Source organism: Camellia sinensis, chromosome 14, assembly GCF_055761805.1.
Source record: "Camellia sinensis isolate YWXY chromosome 14, ASM5576180v1, whole genome shotgun sequence".
Lineage (NCBI taxonomy): Eukaryota > Viridiplantae > Streptophyta > Magnoliopsida > Ericales > Theaceae > Camellia > Camellia sinensis.
Window position 1 is genome coordinate 135,829,674 of NC_138974.1, and position 19,074 is coordinate 135,848,747.

Genomic DNA, 19,074 nt, shown 5'->3' on the forward strand with positions numbered 1-19,074 from the left:
AGTGGCCAAAGTGCCAAGACATGATGGACAAAACACACCCAAACATGCACATGTAAAGGACCAACACTTAGGCATAAAAAGAGTCGACTCTTAAGCACATTAAGAAGAGACAAATATGGACAAATGACAAGCATGATAAGCTCTGAAAATGTGCAAGGGATGATGCCAAATCAACCAAGCCATGCAAGTAGGGCATGCAATAAAGCCCAAAACTTGAGACTAACAAAGGGGTTCGAACCATGGCCATATCCACCAAGCCCCAAAGAGCCAAGATGACTTAAAACAGTCTTAGGGCAGACCAAAATAAGGCTAGAGCATGCATGGAACAAGGCCAAAACATGCTAAGAAATGGGCGCAAAATAGAGGGTATTCAAGGCCACAAAGAGACCATTCCACTACAACTACCTTAACCAAACATGGCATGGGTTATGCAATGAAAAATAGAGCTATAATATGCCAGGATAAGCCCCAATACCCACTTAGATGGCATCTAAATGACCTAAGTCTAGAGGTATGCGCAATGGCCCAAACATGGAGCATAAGACAACAACTCTTCAAAGCATTGAAAGGATGGAAATTGCAAGCATACAAGTATGGAACATGGATTGAAATAGCATGATGAGTGATTCCAAACCACTGAAATAGCCCAAGTAAAGCATGCTCATGACTCACACACCCAAAGCTAACAAGCTAAAATGCATGGTGGCTATACAAAACATGGCAAACATGACCAAATCAACACCAAACAGAGCTCAAACATGTCACAACATGGATAAAAGCTTCATGAAGTCAAGTTAAAACATGCAAGCATGATGGTCTAAATGCATGATACATGTTTAGGCAAATGAGAGGATTGCAATGCAAGTGCATGATGCATGCAATAAGCCAACGAACCAACATGAAACAGAGGTATAACATGATAAACTAACACCAAATACCCACTGAAATGAAGCTAAAATACATTAAGCCAACATGCTACCTTTACAAGCCAACAATGCAAGCAAATAAGACATAAGGGGAGAGGGGTGTCCCTCCCCTGTACAAGACCTCAAAACCACTTCTCTACCACTGAAAATCCTTTGGATTTCAGTGGTGAGAAGGTCAAAATAAAAGGGGTTCCAAAGCTCAAGAAGAAGGTCACAAAAAGAGGCCAAACAAGGCCTAAGAGGGGGTAAACAACCCCCAACCCAAAAGTAACCTGAAACAAACACCTTAAGCATGAAAATATAGAACTTTTATTAGTTATACACTAAGCTTAAAACAGCATGCAAGATAGGCTAAAAGCTTAAGGCAAAATGGGAAATAAAAGAGGTAGTTCTCATCCTTGAAGAACACTTCAAGAACACCAACTCCAGCACCTCCTTCTGATCAAAACCAACTCAAAACCTCTAAAATCAACCGCTCAACACCTCAGTAACCAAAGTATAGTGTAACACTAGGTGCCTTAGTGCAAAAATAAGAACAAAAACACACTTTTGAACACTATTTCACACACAACCAGAGAGAGGGAGAGATATATAGAGAGAGTGATATATATCTTGTATATCACTTTTGCTGAACCTCTGAAAGGGAAGGGGAGACCCTCCTCTTATAGGAGATCAAAAACTAAGCTTCCAAGGGAAGCTAACAAAATGGTGAAATCCCTCCATACACGTGTATGGATGGTAGGGTCTGTGCTTACCAGCTGGCACAACTGGCATGCATAATGCCAGAAAAAGGCAAAGAAAAGGTCTCGGCTAGAAAAAGTTGCCGATCAACCAAAACAATGGCTGGCCGACCAAAAGCATTGCCGACCGGCCAACACCTTTGGCCGGTAGCAAGAAAACAGGGCCGATGGCATCAAGCCATGGCCGGTGAGGTGTGAGGATGGCCAACAAGCCATTCCCTGCCCTCAAAAGCAAAAACACAAGTGTTTGGTCCACAACCAAGCACAAAACAAACAAGTTGAGAGGTCTTGAGGCAAGGCACGCGGCCGAAACCTCCGAGAACTCAAGACGAACACGAACATGGATAATCATCGAGTGCCCAAACGATGACGTCCAAGTCTTAAGGATGGTCAAAAATGGGGTGTCTACAGTTGCCCCTTTTTGACAGAACTCGAAAGTCATAACAATGATGGGAGTGAATGTCAAAGCCCAGAGATGACCCATTTTTGACAAGGCCGTAGACTTTGACAAAGCATGCAAAATAAAGATAAAGATACGCGCCCGAAGGCAGGGGCAAAATGCAAGAACAATGCACAAAGCTGAGCATAAATTATGATCATGCAAAGAAAACTGTAACGAAGCATAACATGCAACAGTTTTAAGCAAGCAAAACCAAACTACAATACAATGCAGAAAGGATGTAAGAGAATTATGCAGTTCTCGCTACGTCTCACACGGAGAATACAATACCTGTCCGGCTCGTCTGGTCGTGCCAACTTCAAATGAACCGTACATACAATATCGTGCCTACAAAAGAAAGAAACTTAACAGGTACAATATCGTTAGAAACATGTATAACAATGCAAATTAAAAGTGCGTGACAACGCGAGTGAAGTGTGCATAACAATGCAGATAGAATCATTCAAAACAACGCGAGTTAAAGACAGTGCGTAACAACGCAAGTTAGAAGGGGTTGCAAAACAATGCAAATTAGAAGGGTTGCAAAACAATGCAAGTTTAGAAGGGGTTGCAAAATAATGAAAATTAGAAAGGTTGCAAAACAATGCAAGTTAGAAGGGGTTGCAAAATAATGCAAATTAGAAGGGTTGCAAAACAATGCAAGTTAGTCGGTGTGAAACAACGCGGGTTTGTCGGTGTGAAACAACGCTGGTTGTGGGTGCGAAACGACGCGAGTTAGTGGGTGCGAAACGACGCGAGTTGGTTGGTGCGAAACAACGCGAGTTAGTCGGTGTGAAACAACGCGAGTTAGAAGGTGCGAAACAACGCGAGTTAGTTGGTGCGAAACAACGCGATTTAGTCCGGTGCGAAACAACGCAAGTTAGTAAGTGCGAAACAACACGAGTTAGTTGGTGCAAAACAATGCGAGTTAGTTGGGTACGAAACAACGCAAGTTAGTAGGTGCGAAACAACACGCGTGATGAGCGAGACAACGCAAGTCACAAAGGAGGGGGGGTGCGAAACAACGCACGTGATGAGCGAGACAACGCAAGTCACAAAGGGGGATGCAAGACAATGCAAATGACGAGCGAGACAACGCAAGTCATGAAGGAATTCAAGACAATGCAAATGACGAGACAACGCGAGACAACACTTGTCATGAAGGAATTCAAGACAATGCAAATGTGGCGTGTACTACAACGCAAATAAAACGTTCACAACAATGCGAGAAATGTGTGATTATCATAAGCAAGACAAAGACATTGTAATGTGACGTATTTAAAGCCGTTTCCGAATCTCGTAAGATACAAAAGGATACGAAAAAGGATACACCTTGCGCGTACTGGACATCTCACACAGAAGGCACGGTTCGAAGCTAAACACGGAGGCCGTTTGAGCTTTAATAGCATATTTTCTTGCACTTTTTTGAGTAATGAAGGTCCCAAACATCACAAATGACCCAAAAGGGGGTGTAGGAGGTGTACCGACCACCAGGGGAGTCCACCGGCCATAAAATAAGGCCATCGGCCAAATATTTAGCCGGCCGGCTAACAATTTGGCCGACCGGCCAAAAATGACTATGTCGGGGCAGTTTTGTCCTTTGGCCACGGGTCTTTAAATATAGGGCCTCAAACCCTTATTTTCTCATTCCTCCTTGGTCAAAAATCTCTCCCCTCTCTCTCTAGGTGAGTTTCCTCCCTTAGATCTGCACTTTTCTCTTATTTTTGTCGCTTTTTCGTCGCTCGATTCGCGAAACCCTCCCGGTTTCGCACACTTTGAACCGAACAAATCTCAGTTTCGGTGTACTTTTCTTGAGTCCCACCACTTGGGATTTGTTTCCCTCGAGTCATACCTTGATCTTCGTGTCTTTTCCACACTCTGACCTTTCCGCCAATTTTTCACCCTCTCGGGGTTGACCTTAGGGTTGACTTTTCACATTCTTGCCCGATTTTCACACTTTCGGCCATTTCACACTATTCTTGAGATGACAGACGACATTCCAAGCGGTGGGGCTCCCCTGGAGTTGGACATGGACCCTGAGGCCGAGCTCCTACCTCTTCACATTCGGCCGTTCGATTCGGCGGCCTACAGGCCGGCGATACACGTGCTTCCTCCTAACAGCCTCCGTCACTTCAGGAGCTATGAGCGACGTGTGCCACTGGAGCTTCTGCCGCGCGAGCCAGAGTCACCTCTGTCCTATGGCGCTTCTGAGGTACACTCTTCCCTGTTTCCTTTTTCGCAACGCCGAATACATAATTGCAATAGTCGATTCTGTTCTTTAATTGTTTGGCCGGGATACACCGATATACCACATGCTGTAGTTCACTGTGAGCACACCTATACCCGTTATTTGTTTAAACTTGAACACATGAACGCACACTTTTTTTTCCAAAATTCTGAAGGCATTTAGACACATGCATACACACTGCATTCTTCCAAGTTTCGAAAGCATTCAGACACATGCACATACACTACATTCTCCTAAATTCTGAACGTTTTCACACATTGTATTTCTAACATTGCTTCGCAACTATTTGTTTGTTGTTGCTTTTTTTTTTAATCACAGGGAGATTCCTATGCCTTCCGAGGGTATGGGAACGTCATGGCCCGAGGATGGTATATGGAGCTGCCCGACGCAGTCTGCCGGATTGTCGACCAGGCTGGCTTTGGGACCTTCTGTATGGGACTCTCACGCCACACTGCGAGCAGGTCTCTTCTTGCTGCCTTGGTGGAGAGGTGGTGGGACACCACCGACTCCTTCCACCTTTCTGCCACTGGGGAGATGACGATGACTCCCTTTGACTTTTCGATGCTCACCGACATCGGGGAGGGGGTGATCCGATCCCCTTTGATGCTGATATGGAGGAGTGGGATGCCGCTCAGCTATACTTGCTTGGCACTCAGCCACCTCTTGCCCGGCCAGGGTTTGTGAGGTACTCGTGGTTTGAGGATCACTTCCGGATCGAGATGCCTACTACCCGAGAGGAGAAAGAGTAGTACGCCCTTGGTTTTATCATGTTTCTGCTGGGGACCACGCTTTTTGCCGACCGGGCGAACACCGTCCCCCTTTATTTACTGAGCACGCTTGTGGACGTGACGCGGATTCGCGGCTACGACTGGGGTGGTGCCGGCTTGGTCACTCTCTATGGTTACATGAGCTCATCGTCCCGTCACAGCGGACAGTTGCTTGGAGACTATTGGCGAGCCTGGGAGGTACACATTCCTTTTCTGCCTTTTCAATTCTGCTTTTCATTATCTGTACACCATACACACTGCGCACACACAATCTGTTTTACACTGACTGTACATTGCACACACTGCACAACCCGCTGTACACACTGCGCTATACACTGCACATTGTTCTCTGATTTCTGCTTTTATCTGTATACTGCTTTATCTAATAAGCCTGCTCATGTCTGCTCTGTTATATTATGTAGTTGTGGGTGTATGCCTACTTTCCTAGGCTTGCCCCAGTACCAGACGAGGAGATGCCCCCCATGGTCCCATTTTCCCACCGTTTTGACGTGAGATGTGAGCGGAGGCCACGGGATTCCTTCATGTTCTTCCACCGTTACTTTGACACCATCACCGCAGCCGAGGTATGTCAAACATTTCAGTTTATTGGCTTTGCTTTGTAATGTACTTTAAATAACAGATAACAAACTGTATTTCTTGCCATTTACAGATCACCTGGTAGCCGTGGGCCTCGTTGCCCATCGCAGTTCGGGAGCAGTATGCCGGCGCTCAGGAGACTGCCCGATTCAGAGTCTTGTTAGAGGGCTCGGTCTGCCGTGTCTGGTACTTTGGGGAGCGCTTCTTGCGGCAGACCTTGGGCGTGCCAGAGCAGCCGGTTCTAGCATCTCCTCCTACCCATGTGAGGGACACTGAGAGGTATACCTTAGCGGAGATGACAGATTACACTATCGGTTGGAGCCATGAGCGCTTTGTAGACGAGGGCGACTATACGGAGTACTTCCAGACCTATCTCATGCGGCCTCTGACCAGTGCTGGCCAAGTTGAGAGAGAGAGACCAGCGACGCCAGCTGCGAGAGCAGGAGCATCGCGGGCACCTCAAGCCCGAGGTAGGAGTAGGCCCCGGAGAAGGCAGGGAGCTGGGTGGCCCGAGCTACCTGCCATGATGACATGCCGAGGGTAGGGTGGGGAGACTTACCAAATCCCCATCGCTCCTCCTCCGACTGATCAGGAGCTAGTCGGATTCTACGGCTTGCCCTCGGTATGTACCACTGAACTTTGCATCCTGTACAGTCATTTCATTTCACTTCTCTTGATATTCCGCAGAATACTGATGCTTCTAACACTCTTGCAGGCTTCCACCGAGTACACTCGCCAGTCTCTGGAGTTGACTGCCTCCATGATGGGGATGCTACAGCGGAGCCTCGACCTGCTGGCTATTTACAGTATCCCGGTAAGCTCTTTCAATCGTAATCTTAAACTGTGCATAATTTGTTTCACACATAATCTGATGCATCGCACTGTCAACATGGCACTTGTTACACGGCCCCCACGACATTGATACACAATAACCCACGGATTGCTCACAGCATTGCTCACGACATTCATACACTACACTCAGTCACTGCATTCTGTACTGATACACTGCTCACAATATTCATATATTGTACTCCCACACTGTACTTGGCATTCATACTCCGCTTTGCGTAGCATAACTGATGCATTTACCATTGGTCCTTTTTAGGCCCCATTCCAGATACCGGCTGTAGGGGGAGCTGCAGAAGGACTGTCTGTATCTGCTCGAGGAGTAGGGAGAACAGGGCGAGGGACCACAGTACACCCCCGCACCAAAGTCGGGGTGTACTTTGCCTGGGAGCAGCTCACAGGCGCCGATTCCAGACGATGATGAGTCTGAGACTGACGCAGAGGTAGAGGCAGAGACATCCGAAGAGGAGACTGGAGATGGCACAAACGCAGACCACGGAGCCGATGGTGATGTTCCTGGGCCTTCGTCTAGGAAGAGGATGAGGACGGACTCTTAGGCCTGATGTGACTGATGCTGATTCAGACTTTTGTTGCCTTTCTTTCTTTTGCTCTGCTCAGACACTTTGTTGTCCTATTTTTTGCTTTTCTGTTTTATTTTCCTTTTTGCTAGTTATTTGAGCACATTGTACTGTCTCAGGCAGGGTTTTTTTTTTTTTTTTTTTTTTTAAACTATGTACTCTTTGCAGAAGACATGATGGAAATGAAACATCTATTTTGTTCAAAAAGTGTTACACTTGTACGTTTTATGCACCGCATCGCATTGTATCACATTACATAACAATGTAAATGAGATCGAACTTTGTTTGAAAATTAAACACGTGCATCGTAATAATCAGGTAGTGAACCGACTAACGACAAAAACAACTCGATAAGCAAAACAAAGAACTTGATGAGCTAACCAAGTGCAAGTACAACTCGATAAGCAAAACAAAGACTTAAAGAATGTGAAATACAAACTCGATAAGCAAATGTACAACAACTCGATAAGCAGATAGGCGTGACTTCGCAAAATCATCACCGGAAGGTACTGGAAGTGGTACCAACCACAAGTTCTCAGCATGTTCAACACATAAACAGCTAGGGGAACAAGAGGGCAGGCCACCGGCCAAAGGGAAAGGCCACCGGCCGCAAGAAATGACCCTCGACCATAATTATTAGCCGAACGGCCAAAAATGGTGGTCGGTCGGCACACTTTCTGGCCGGTCGGCCAAAAATGGCAAGAACCATCAGAATGTTGCCATCTGTCTTCCACTCAACACCTTATTCTCTACAAAAACCCCAGCTTCGTAGTTTTGCTCACTTCAACACTGTTTTGCACCAAATGGAAGAGTTCCTTGTCCAAAATCTCTCAAACTGGATTGCCAACTTGGATGGCTCGGAAAAGATGAATCTCCGGGGTTTCGGCATAAATGCACCATTTACGCTGAGTCGCACCCCGCTGTATTTTTCGTTTTTCTATGCCGCGGCAAGGTTTTGGAATCTAGTGACACATGTTTTTAGCTTTGGCGGGCAAGAGATGTGCCCCACTTTTGAAGACTTCCGAGCTTTGATGGAATCCGAACGTGAGGAAGAGATCTTGCCACAGTTTTGCTTCGGCCACGCCCAAGCCTTAGGACGAATGTGTGGGCTCACTATGCATGATGCTCGGTCTTTGATCTGCGACGGGGAATTGGGCATCCCCAGTTTGATTAACCGGTTTTCTGACGCTGGTGACCGTGGTGACCACCATTGGCAGGGTTTCTGACGACATGCTTTTTGCTTGTGCATGTTGTCTCACTTCTTGCTTGCCTCAAGTTTCGGGGGCTCCAGTGTCCGTTTGATCGAGGTTGCCCAAGGCTTAGAAGAGGGCAAGAGCTGTATTACCATGACACTGGCTGAGACGTTGATGGGCTTGGATGCCTTTTATCGCTGAGAGACGACCAGATTTGCAGGGAGTCCACTACTGCTGCAGGGAATGTTTTCCACCCTTCCTCACATATATATTGCTCATATCACTCGGCCTTCAGGCTCGATTTTTTTCTCAAAATCCTTTTCTCACTTTTCTCTCAACGTACACCTCTCTATTCTTGAATCTCTCATTTTTCATCCCTCCCCAGGTGTGGTTGATGGACAAGTTGCAGGTTGTGGACTCTTGCCCAGCATACTTAGCTCTTGGCTACTTCTTTCGGTGACGTCTGGTCGATGCCCTTGATGAGGGATGGTGGTTCAATCGGATGTACAGTTTGTCCGCAGACCGCATTGCTTGGCGGTGCCCTTGGCTCAATCTACCAGCGATGAGCTACAGCATGTCCCGGTTGACCGGGATCCAGTTGATTGGCCTGACACACTGCATGTTCTACTTTCCTTTCCGGTTCCAGCGCCAGTTCGGCCATGATCAGATTTGTCCGGCAGAGGGGATAGCGTACCCAGCTGCATTTCTAGTCTGAGGCACATAGCTAGCTCGGTATGCCACGACATGGAGGACGAGAGAGCTTCTAGCCCCCACTCCCACTTTCAGCTACACCCTTTTTGATGAGTGCATAGATTGGCTCAATAAAGAGGCACAAATTGGGCCGAGCTTGGCATCAGAAGCTTCGACCAGCTTTGGGAGGGGAGCTTGGCATCAGAAGCTTCGACCAGCTTTGGGAGGGGACACGGGAACACCTGACTATGCCCCTGATTTATTTGCTTTAATCCGAACTTTCAAGTTTTCTTTATGAATGTAATAAAAAACAACTTCAATTTTGTATTCGAGAGCAAGAGAACTCTGTACTGAAATCAATGTAATTGAAGGTTGTGGGTACTGAAAATTTTTCGTTTTGGTCTAAAAATGGTCTAAGTTGTAAAAAGATTAATTTGAGCAAAATCAACTTTTATTAAAACTTTTCAAGACCATTTTTGATATGGATCAGAACTGGACAGGCCTGAGATCTGTCACTGAGATGTACAACCACGGATCCCAGCAACTGGAAAGTTGCCCCTAGTCTGAATAGCGCTGTACCAGAGATCACGACCAAGCTCTTGAATACCGGATAGACAAAGATGACCGAGATGATCAAATGGACAAAGTTGATCGGGGAAGTGTTTATAGCTGGACTTCAAGATGAAGTTGCCTACGTATTCCAAAGATAGGAATCAAGCCTTACGTAGTTCGGCTTGGGTTCACTCGTGTATTTACTCTCTCATTTTGCACTCTAATTTTTGCCAAGGCCACCCCTTTGCGTGTTTTTAACCTTGTGAGCTTTGTTTTTGTAATTTCAATTTTTTTTTGCGCTCTAACTTTTGCCTAGGTCGCCCTTTCGGGTTTTCGGCCTAGCAAGCCGCTCAGGGGTAATATTTCTTCAACTTGTCCATGTTGATCGGTTGGGAGAACTCTAGGCCATCTAGGTCCATCAGAACGACAGCTCCACCAGACCAAATAGACTTAATGAAGTAAGGACCAGTCCAATTAGGCCTGAACTTGCCCCTAGGGTCGTGAATGGGAGCTCGATTGTCTTTGAGCACCAAATCTCCTTCCTTCAAATTTCTGGACTTAACCTTCTTGTTAAAAGCCCTGGCAATTCTACGCTGATAACCCTGAACATAGTACAGTGCTTTCAGTCTTCTTTTATCAAAGAGCATGAGTTCTTCAAATCTGCTCTGCTGCCAATCTGCTTTGGCTATCTAACACTCAGCCAGTATTCGCAATGGCGAAACCTCAATTTCGATAGGTAGAACGGCTTCCATCCCATAAACTAATGAATACAGAGTCGCCCCAGTAAAAGTTCTAATTGAAGTCTGGTAGCCCCATAGAGCAAATGACAGCTTATCTGGCCAGTCCCGGTAGGTTTCCACCATCTTTTGCAGAATGTATTTGATGTTCTTGTTGGCGGCCTCAACTGCTCCGTTGGTCTGTGGCTGATATGTGGATGACTTATGGAAAGTCACGTTGTATTTTCCAACAAGCCAATCACTTCTTTCTTAAAGTGGGAACCGTTATCTGAAATGATTTCGTTCGGGACCCCATAACGACAGATGATGTTGTTCTTGATGAACTTCGCAACATGTGAAGCCTTTAACACCGCATAAGATTGGGCCTCAACCCACTTCGTCAAATAGTCTATCGCGACCAGGATGAACTCATGCCCATTCGACCCCTTCGGAGTGACAGCCCTTATCACATCGATTCCCCAAACTAAAAATGGCCATGGCGAAGTCATGTTGTACAGCTTCGACGGCGGGATGTTCATACGATTTGCATGGATCTGACATTTGTGGCATCGCCGAACAAAGCCGATACAATCCTCCTCTATGGTGGACCAGTAGTAACCCTGTCTAAGGATTTCTTAGCTAACATCATCCCGTTCATGTGCGCTCCGCACTCTCCTCCATGAATGGCTTCCATTAAGCGCTTTGATTCTTCAGCATCAATACACAGTTTATGCATTCCCAGATGACCTCTCTTGTACAGTTTACCCCTGCAGACGATGAACTGAGCAGCCATTCTTCTAATTGCCCTTTTGTCCTTGGCATTTGCCCCTGGTGGATACGCCTCTTTTTCCAAGAAGTTCCAAACATCGTAATACCAGGGATTCTCATCTTGTACTTTATCTATGGCAGCAAGCAACTCATAAGCCAGCACAAACTTCTGGTCAATGATGATCGGATGCATCAAGACTCCGAAAGGGATGTCTATCATGGAAGATAGAGTTGCTAGTGAATCTGCGAACCTGTTGTTCTCTCTTAACAGATGAGCGAAGTTCAACTTCTCAAACCGAGGAATCAGCAAGTCCAAGGTCTGGTGGTACATTCTCATCTTTTCTTCTTTGACTTTCCAATCTCCCTTAGCTTGGGATACAACAAGGTTCGAGTCCCCGATGACGTCCAACCGTTTTGCCCCTAGTTCTAGGGTAGCTTCTAAACCGGCAATACATGCCTCATATTCTGCTTCGTTGTTCGAGACTTTGAACCGGAGTTTGAATGCTAAAGGGATACGGGAATTGTCAGGTGCTATCAGCAACACTCCTATCCCAAACCCGTATTGGTTTGACGCTCCGTCAAAGTACATCGTCCAAGTTTCGTCTTCGACGTGTAGAATGGCCTCGTCTAGGAATAAGTACTCAACTGCTTCATCCCCTTCCACTGGGTGATCGGCTAGGAACTCCGCTACCGCTCTTCCTTTTATTGACTTGTGAGTCACATATTTCAGATCAAATTCGGAAAGCAGAAGCAACCAATGAGCTAGCCTACTTGTAAGTGCCAGTTTCTCGAAGAGATATTTGATGGGATCTAATCTCGAAACTAACATTACAGAGTGAGCTAATAGGTAGTGCCGCAACTTCCTAGTAGCCCATACCAAGGCCAAACAAGCCTTCTCGAGTGGAGTGTAGCAGGTCTCATAATCTAGCATCATCTTGCTCAGATAGTAGATAGCTCTCTCTACTTTGTCCTCAGACTCTTGTGCAAGCATGCAGCCCATTGTAGTTTCAGTCACTTAAAGATACAAAATCAACCGTTTCCCCAGCTCAGGTGGTGACAACACAGGTGGGTTCTGTAAATATTGCTTAATCTGTTCAAAGGCAGCTTGGCATCGGCCGTTCCATTGGAACTTCGTTCCTTTCTTCAAGAGACCAAAAAGTGGTTCACAAGTCAAGGTTAATTTTGAGATAAACCGTCTTATGAATTGCACTTTACCTAGAAAGCCTCGCACCTCATTTTCAGTCCTTGGTGGTGGCATTTCTAAGATGGCCTTGATTTTGGAAGGGTCGACTTTGATGCCCCTTTGTGTAATCAAGAACCCCAGCATTTTTCCTGCTGTAACACCAAACGTACATTTCTGAGGATTCAGCTGCAATCGGAATTCTCTGATCCTTTGGAAGAACTTTTGCAAGGCAGTGTAGTGGCCTTTTCTTTCCTTGGACTTGACAATCATGTCGTCCGCATATACCTCAACCCCTTTGTGGATCATGTCATGCAATATCGTGGTCGCGGCCCGTTGATACGTAGCTCCAACATTCTTTAACCCAAACGGCATCACTCTGTAGTAGTAGGTCCCCCACGAGGTGGTAAAAGCAGTCTTTTCCCGGTCTTTAGGTGCCATTGCAATCTGATTATAGCCTGAGAAGCCATCCATGAATGAGAGCAACGCATGCCTTGCAGTAAAATCCACTAACTCATCGATGTGCAGCAGAGGAAAGTCGTCCTTCAGACTGCCTCTATTCAAATCTCTGAAATCTACGCATACCCAAATCCTGCCATCCTTCTTCGACACTGGAACTATGTTGGCCAACCAAGTCGGGTATTTAGATACCAGCAGGAACCCTGCGTCAATTTTCTTGGTGACCTCTTCCTTAATCTTGAGAGCCTAGTTCGGGCGAATCCTTCTGAGTTTCTATTTAACAGGTCGGGCCTCGGGGTCAAGAGGAATCCGGTGCTGTACAATCTTAGGATCGATTCCAGGCATGTCTTCGTAGGACCATGTGAAAACATCTTTGAAATCTTTTAATAAAGTGACTAAACGCTCGCATTCCTCCGAAGACAACGTGGACCCGATCTGGACCAGCCGCGGGTCTTTCTCAGTACCAACATTAACTATAATGATTTCATCAACCAGGGGTTTAACAAATCTCTCCTGCTCCTGCTCTAGCAAATATTTCAAAATCGGAGGAATTTCTTCCTCGTCGTTTTCATCGAAATTTTGAAAGTCCTGATTAATACAATAAATCAAAGGCACAGAAAAGTACTCAGAAGCCACAGCTATTTCATTTTCATTAAGCACTTCCAAACCGTCAGATTCTTCTGTTACAACAGACTCAAAAGAGAAAGAGAAAGAAAAAGACGACCTGGACAGGACTGTGGCATCCGGGTTATCACCCCCAAGAATACCGGACTCAGACTCAGATGAGCTGGAACCTGATTCCGACTCTAAAGACTCGGTGGAATCAGATTCCAGCTCACTACCTGACCCGGTGCTGGTTGATAAAAATCCCTCCTCGCACTGCCAAATGAGAGAGGGTGTGATGGATGCATCCAAAATGTTTGTAGGTGGGATCACAGCCGTTTCATTCCTGATCATGAATACCGTGCACTTCTGTTCGATCAGAGGATCTGAAAGTAGACAAGCCAGTGCTACCCCCATTTCGATTTCGGTGCTCTCGAAATCCACTTCCTCACACTGCTCAATCTCAGCTGATGGGTCTGTCTGCTCTTCGGCAACATCATCCTCGGATAACTGCAGGTTGAAGAAGATCTCAAATCCCGGCAGGCGCCTCTTCTCTGCATTCAACCATGGCTCTGGGAAGCCACAAAATGGAAAGTCCTCCCCCTCCCGGACAAAGCGTCCGTTTAGGGTACCCTAGATGGGTCGGTGCATTAACTCATAAGGCTTCCTAGCCTGCTTCGCTTTGGCTCTCCCAGCCATTTTCTGGCCTTTCCTCACCCAATCCTCTTTGGTGGGCAGATAACCCAAGCCAAAGGTATGCGGGTTGTGCGGCACTTCGGCCGATACTGCAATGCCCTTTCGGCCACTTTTTCCCAGTCCCATCCCACGGATATGCTGAAGCTTGTTCATGAGATACACTGACTGTGCACTGATATACACCCCCTCATCAACAGCTAAGATGCTCTGAACGACCCGGGCCTCGGCTAGGGTGAACCCTGACAAAAAGACATCCTCCGTGCCATGCTCAATTTTCAAAATCGGTGTAGACACCTCTGGCGGCGGATGGATTGACGAATTCCTAAAAACTATACCCACTCCCTTCCCGTAGGGGTATTTCAGCATCTGGTGCAAGGTGGAAGAGACCGCCTTTACCTAGTACAGCCACGGCCGCCCTAGGAGGTAAATTAAAGGTTGCGGGAACTTCCAAGACGTGAAAGTCAATCTCATGTTGTCCTGGACCAACCTTAGTTTGAATTTGCACAGCCCTCTTCACCTCTCTGCTTGTATTGTCATATGCCCTTATCACCTGGGTGGTTGGCACAAAGTCTGCGGGCTTCAACCCGATTGCGTATGCTGTCCTTGCCGGTCACACGTTGATGGCAGATCCAGTGTCGACAAGAACCACCGGTATCCATTTGTTTCTATACTCCATAGAGATGTAGAGTGGCTTGTTATGATTTGCACCCTCAGGTGGCAGTTCCTTGTCGGAAAAGGTCAACATCGGGGAAGCCCCTCCCCGGAAAAACCACTCCCACCAGCTGCTCAGGCGTGGTGTCTATTGAGAGTTTGACTTTGTCCATCGCTGAAAGAACAGCCTGTCTATGTACTCTCGAACCATAAGCAGTCCCCAGATGGAGATGTCTGCCTGTATCTTCTTCAACTGTTTCAGTATAGCCTCTTTTTAGAGTAGTTTCTCTTTCTGCTTCTCTGCCTCTTTGTCCTTCCCGGACGCCTCTGGTTGATCTAAGTGTGGGGGCTTGAAATACCGCCCACTCCTAGTCATATGGTCAACTTCGCCAATGTACCAGGTATCGTCTGGCAGGTTACTCCCCCAATCCTCATCTGTGTGGGCAAGACACAGGTCATCATCTTCCCACCACATGCCGTCGGCAGCCGATAGATACCTGTCCGGCTCCGTTACAAATATTCTTGTGCTTGCAGTGGCTTCTATTCTTATGCTCGCAGCATGTTCTGTTCCTATGCACACAGTATGTTCAGTTCCCACGGGGGCTTTGGCTTTTCTAGCTCTCTCAGAATCTTCGATCCCTTCTCGCTCAAACTGCCTTAATACAGCCTGTTGTTCAATTCCTTCTATTCTCAAACTGCTCATATCACAAGTGAAATTCTTAGCACCGGCGCTCTCTGGCGATGTTCTCTGCTCTTCAGCCCTTCTGGCCACAACTGATGTCCCCATCCCTGAAGGACTCTGTTCTGACTGCGGTTGCTCGACAATATTCGGCTCATCACTGAGCCATCCGGTAGCCTCTGCTGACCCTTCTAAACCAAACTAGTTGACAGTCACGTCTCTCGGATCCTGTTCGTTGAAGAATTGAAGGTTCACAATGTCCTTCTCTAGTTCTGCCAGGTCATTCAGCCCTTGATTAAGTTGATCCTCCCTAACTACACTGATCTGTGCTTCCACCGGCAAATCCACTCTCGGCCTAGCCTGACCTACTGATGTAATGTAACTACTCGGGTTGTACTCAGATCTCATAGATCCCTCAGGCTCTGAATCTTCATTCTCATCTGCTCCCAAAACAATCCCTGTTCCATCTTCAATAGCCACCACCACCGACTCGGGTTGGGTTCGGAAGATGTTCAACATGCACAAATCAGTGCTATCAGGTATGAACACCCCCGGCTTGGGTAGGTGAGAGGGGATGATATATATACTAGGGTCATATGACGCAACCCCAGTGTGGATTAGATTGAAGCGTTTGGGAGGTGGAGCTTGATTATGTGGTGGGAGAGGGTTGGTTGTGACATTGGGTTTTTCTGGAGGTACGATCACCCTATTATCAATGAGATCCTGAATCTTATGACGTAATTGGAAGCATTGGTCAGTAGCGTGACCATGTTATTGGTGAAACGCGCAGTACTTGGCTGGGTTATGAGAGAGAGGAAGTTTTTCCGACAATGGCCACAACTCTAGGGGCTTCAGGTGCCCTTTTCTGATTAACACCCCCAGAGCTTTGGACAGGGGCATATATAGTGGAGTGAAGGTTCTTTGGCCTTTGGGTGTGTATCTGGCTGTCTGCGAGCTACTACCGGACGCACCGGTGAATGGCGTAGCTGCAAGGGTTCTTGGGGGATTGGTGGTGACCATGCTCACTTTTGAAGCTCTAGCAGCTATAGCACTGCTTGCGTCTGTATTCGTACTGCGGTTGAAAATTCTCCTGGGCTGCTCTCTATTATTTTCAATCAGGCCCTGTTTCAAAATATTCTCAATCTGTACTCCCATCTCATGTAAATCTGAAAAGGTGGGGAAGGGGAGAACGATCATCTTCTGCATGAGCTTGGGCTGGAGGTTGCGTACAACCATTCGAATTTGATCTTTGTCAGTGGGCCTAATGGTCATCATTGAGGCCTTGGCCCTCCACCGGGTCACAAAATTAGAGAAACTCTCATTTGGCTCCTGACTAGTCATCTCGAGATCACGGGTTGTAATCTCAATTTGTGTATTATAAAAGTATTAAGTGACAAAAGCCTCAGCCATCTCATCCCAATTCCTCTTAACATCGTCTTCTAGTTTTGTATACCAGATGGCCGCTACACCCGACAGGGTTCGGCTGAACAAAGAAAGCTTCTGTAATCTGGTGAGGCCCATCGGCCTTAGTATGTCTGAAAATAGCCGCAGGTGCACCATAGGATCACCGGATCCATCAAATCGGTCAATGTATGGCATCTTAAATCGGTCCTGCAGCGTCACGGCTGCATCGGTATACCCATCCTCAATGTTCGGAATGGACTTCATACCTTGAGATTTCTTGAACAGCTTTTTGAGCTTGCTCACTTTTAATACCGTAGGGTCCACCTTGAACTCGAAAGGTGAATCCGGTACATTGATAGGCGTGGGTGCCTTGGATAGTTGAGGTAGAATCGGGGACGGAGGTGGCCCCATTGGGATGTCTGTATCCTTCTGGACATTTTGATCATTCGCCGTCTCCCCGGGTATTGGAACTCTTGGTGGGGGAGGAACCTGGTGTGAAGTAGATGCTCTAGCTTGCTGCTGTAACCTTGTGATTAACTCTGCTTGTTGAGTCATGACCATGGCCTGTTGTTTGGCAAATTCCGCTTGACGTGCAGTGTCTTGCTGCATGGTTTTCATGCTCTCCTGGAGCTGACGCACCATTTCCTCTAAGCTTGACATACTACCCTGATCTAACTGAACTACCGGTATATCTGTCTCTGCAATAGACTCGGAAATCTCAGCTTGACTACTGAAGGACCACTGCCCTAGCAACCGCGGTACCGATACACTGCACTTCACTGACCTCCGTTTAGCAACCGGGGGTAAAGAGTGGAACACTGGTTGTCCATCTATCAGATCCTCAGATCGATGGAGTCTGCGACCTCTAGTCCAGAGTGCTTGGGGAATATCTGCTTGGTCATAAGCAATTGTGCTAAACTACCTAGCAAAAGGATAAACAAAGCATAATAAGGAAATAAATAAGCAGAAAAACGGATAGCATAACAACTTAAGTAAAGACAACACACAGTTGGCAAACACAAGCTGAAAGAACTGTTCTCAACCACTGATCACTGTTTCCAAATCACTGCCCCAAATCTGAATCTGATACCCACAGGTAAAACTGATTCCCAAATACTGACACTGATGCCCGCAAGCCTGATGCCCAGACTTGCAAACTGATACATGCCACCTATAGAGACACACTCTAAAGCACATAGCAAGCAAATGAGAGCCAAAACACCCCTATGGAGAGGTAGGGTTTCCCTGTCCTATTTTGTCAGGAGCTAGGGTTTCACTACGCACACAGCAGCTTCAAACAACCTATAATCGGGGTGTGTGTGGAATAGTCACTGTGGATCCCGAATATGCACTAGGTCGAATGGTCAAAAAGGGTGCCCCGGTAAAAATCGGGGTGTGTGTTCCCATTGTGGCAATGCCCATAACCGGTCAGCCTTATGGCACGCTTCTCAAAGCGAGCCTCCGGTAAACCGTTCAGGAATAGCAGACGGCAAACACGGTGTCCTAGGCGCACCGATGCAAATGCAATGCGAAGAGACACATAAGTGTAATCAAAACAAGATATCATGAGTTCGAGTCAAGTTCTCTAAATCCCCAACAAAGTCGCCAGAAATTGTAGACGCGCCCCGAGGGCCTCATGCTACAGTTCAGACTCAAATGGCACGGTTCTTAATCTGATCTCACAATGTGCGATGTGAGATTGATAAATCACCAAAGAGTCCAAATCCGGCAAATCGTTTTGGAAAATTGATTTTTTGTAAAGAAGTGCTAAACATGGACTGCTTTGCTAGATACAGAGTCGCCACCTAAATATTTTATTTTGGGAGAATTTAGAAAATCCTGACTCGTTGGCTAAAGCCACGTGTCCGTCATCACCAAAGTTGCCTCTGCTCGGGAACTTGGATACGATTAGGGAAGGTCAGCTATGAACACCCCCGCTCGCCCGATCAAAGATCGGCCACTACTAAACATGATATCGAGTTTTTGAAAACACATGCGTTCTTATTCTGATTAATTAGCTAATCTTTACTACGTGATGCGCACAGCAAACAAGTATAGACTAGATCGCCTAATTTGGAACAAAGCATTGCATACCCATTTGTTTGGGAAAATGGTTTGAGGTTTGCTACTCGCAAGTAGGCTAAAACACGGATTTCAATGAATTGTCCCAATTCAAGCAATCCAACCTTCACCTACAGGCATTCAGGCAGTTATATCACGTAAGCAAATAGCCTCATGGCAAGCATGCTGTCATGTTAACACTCACATACATGCAAAATGCTAAAGCATAAACACTCACAGTGTACTCCAAGCCAAAACAAAAAACTAGTTAGTAATCATAC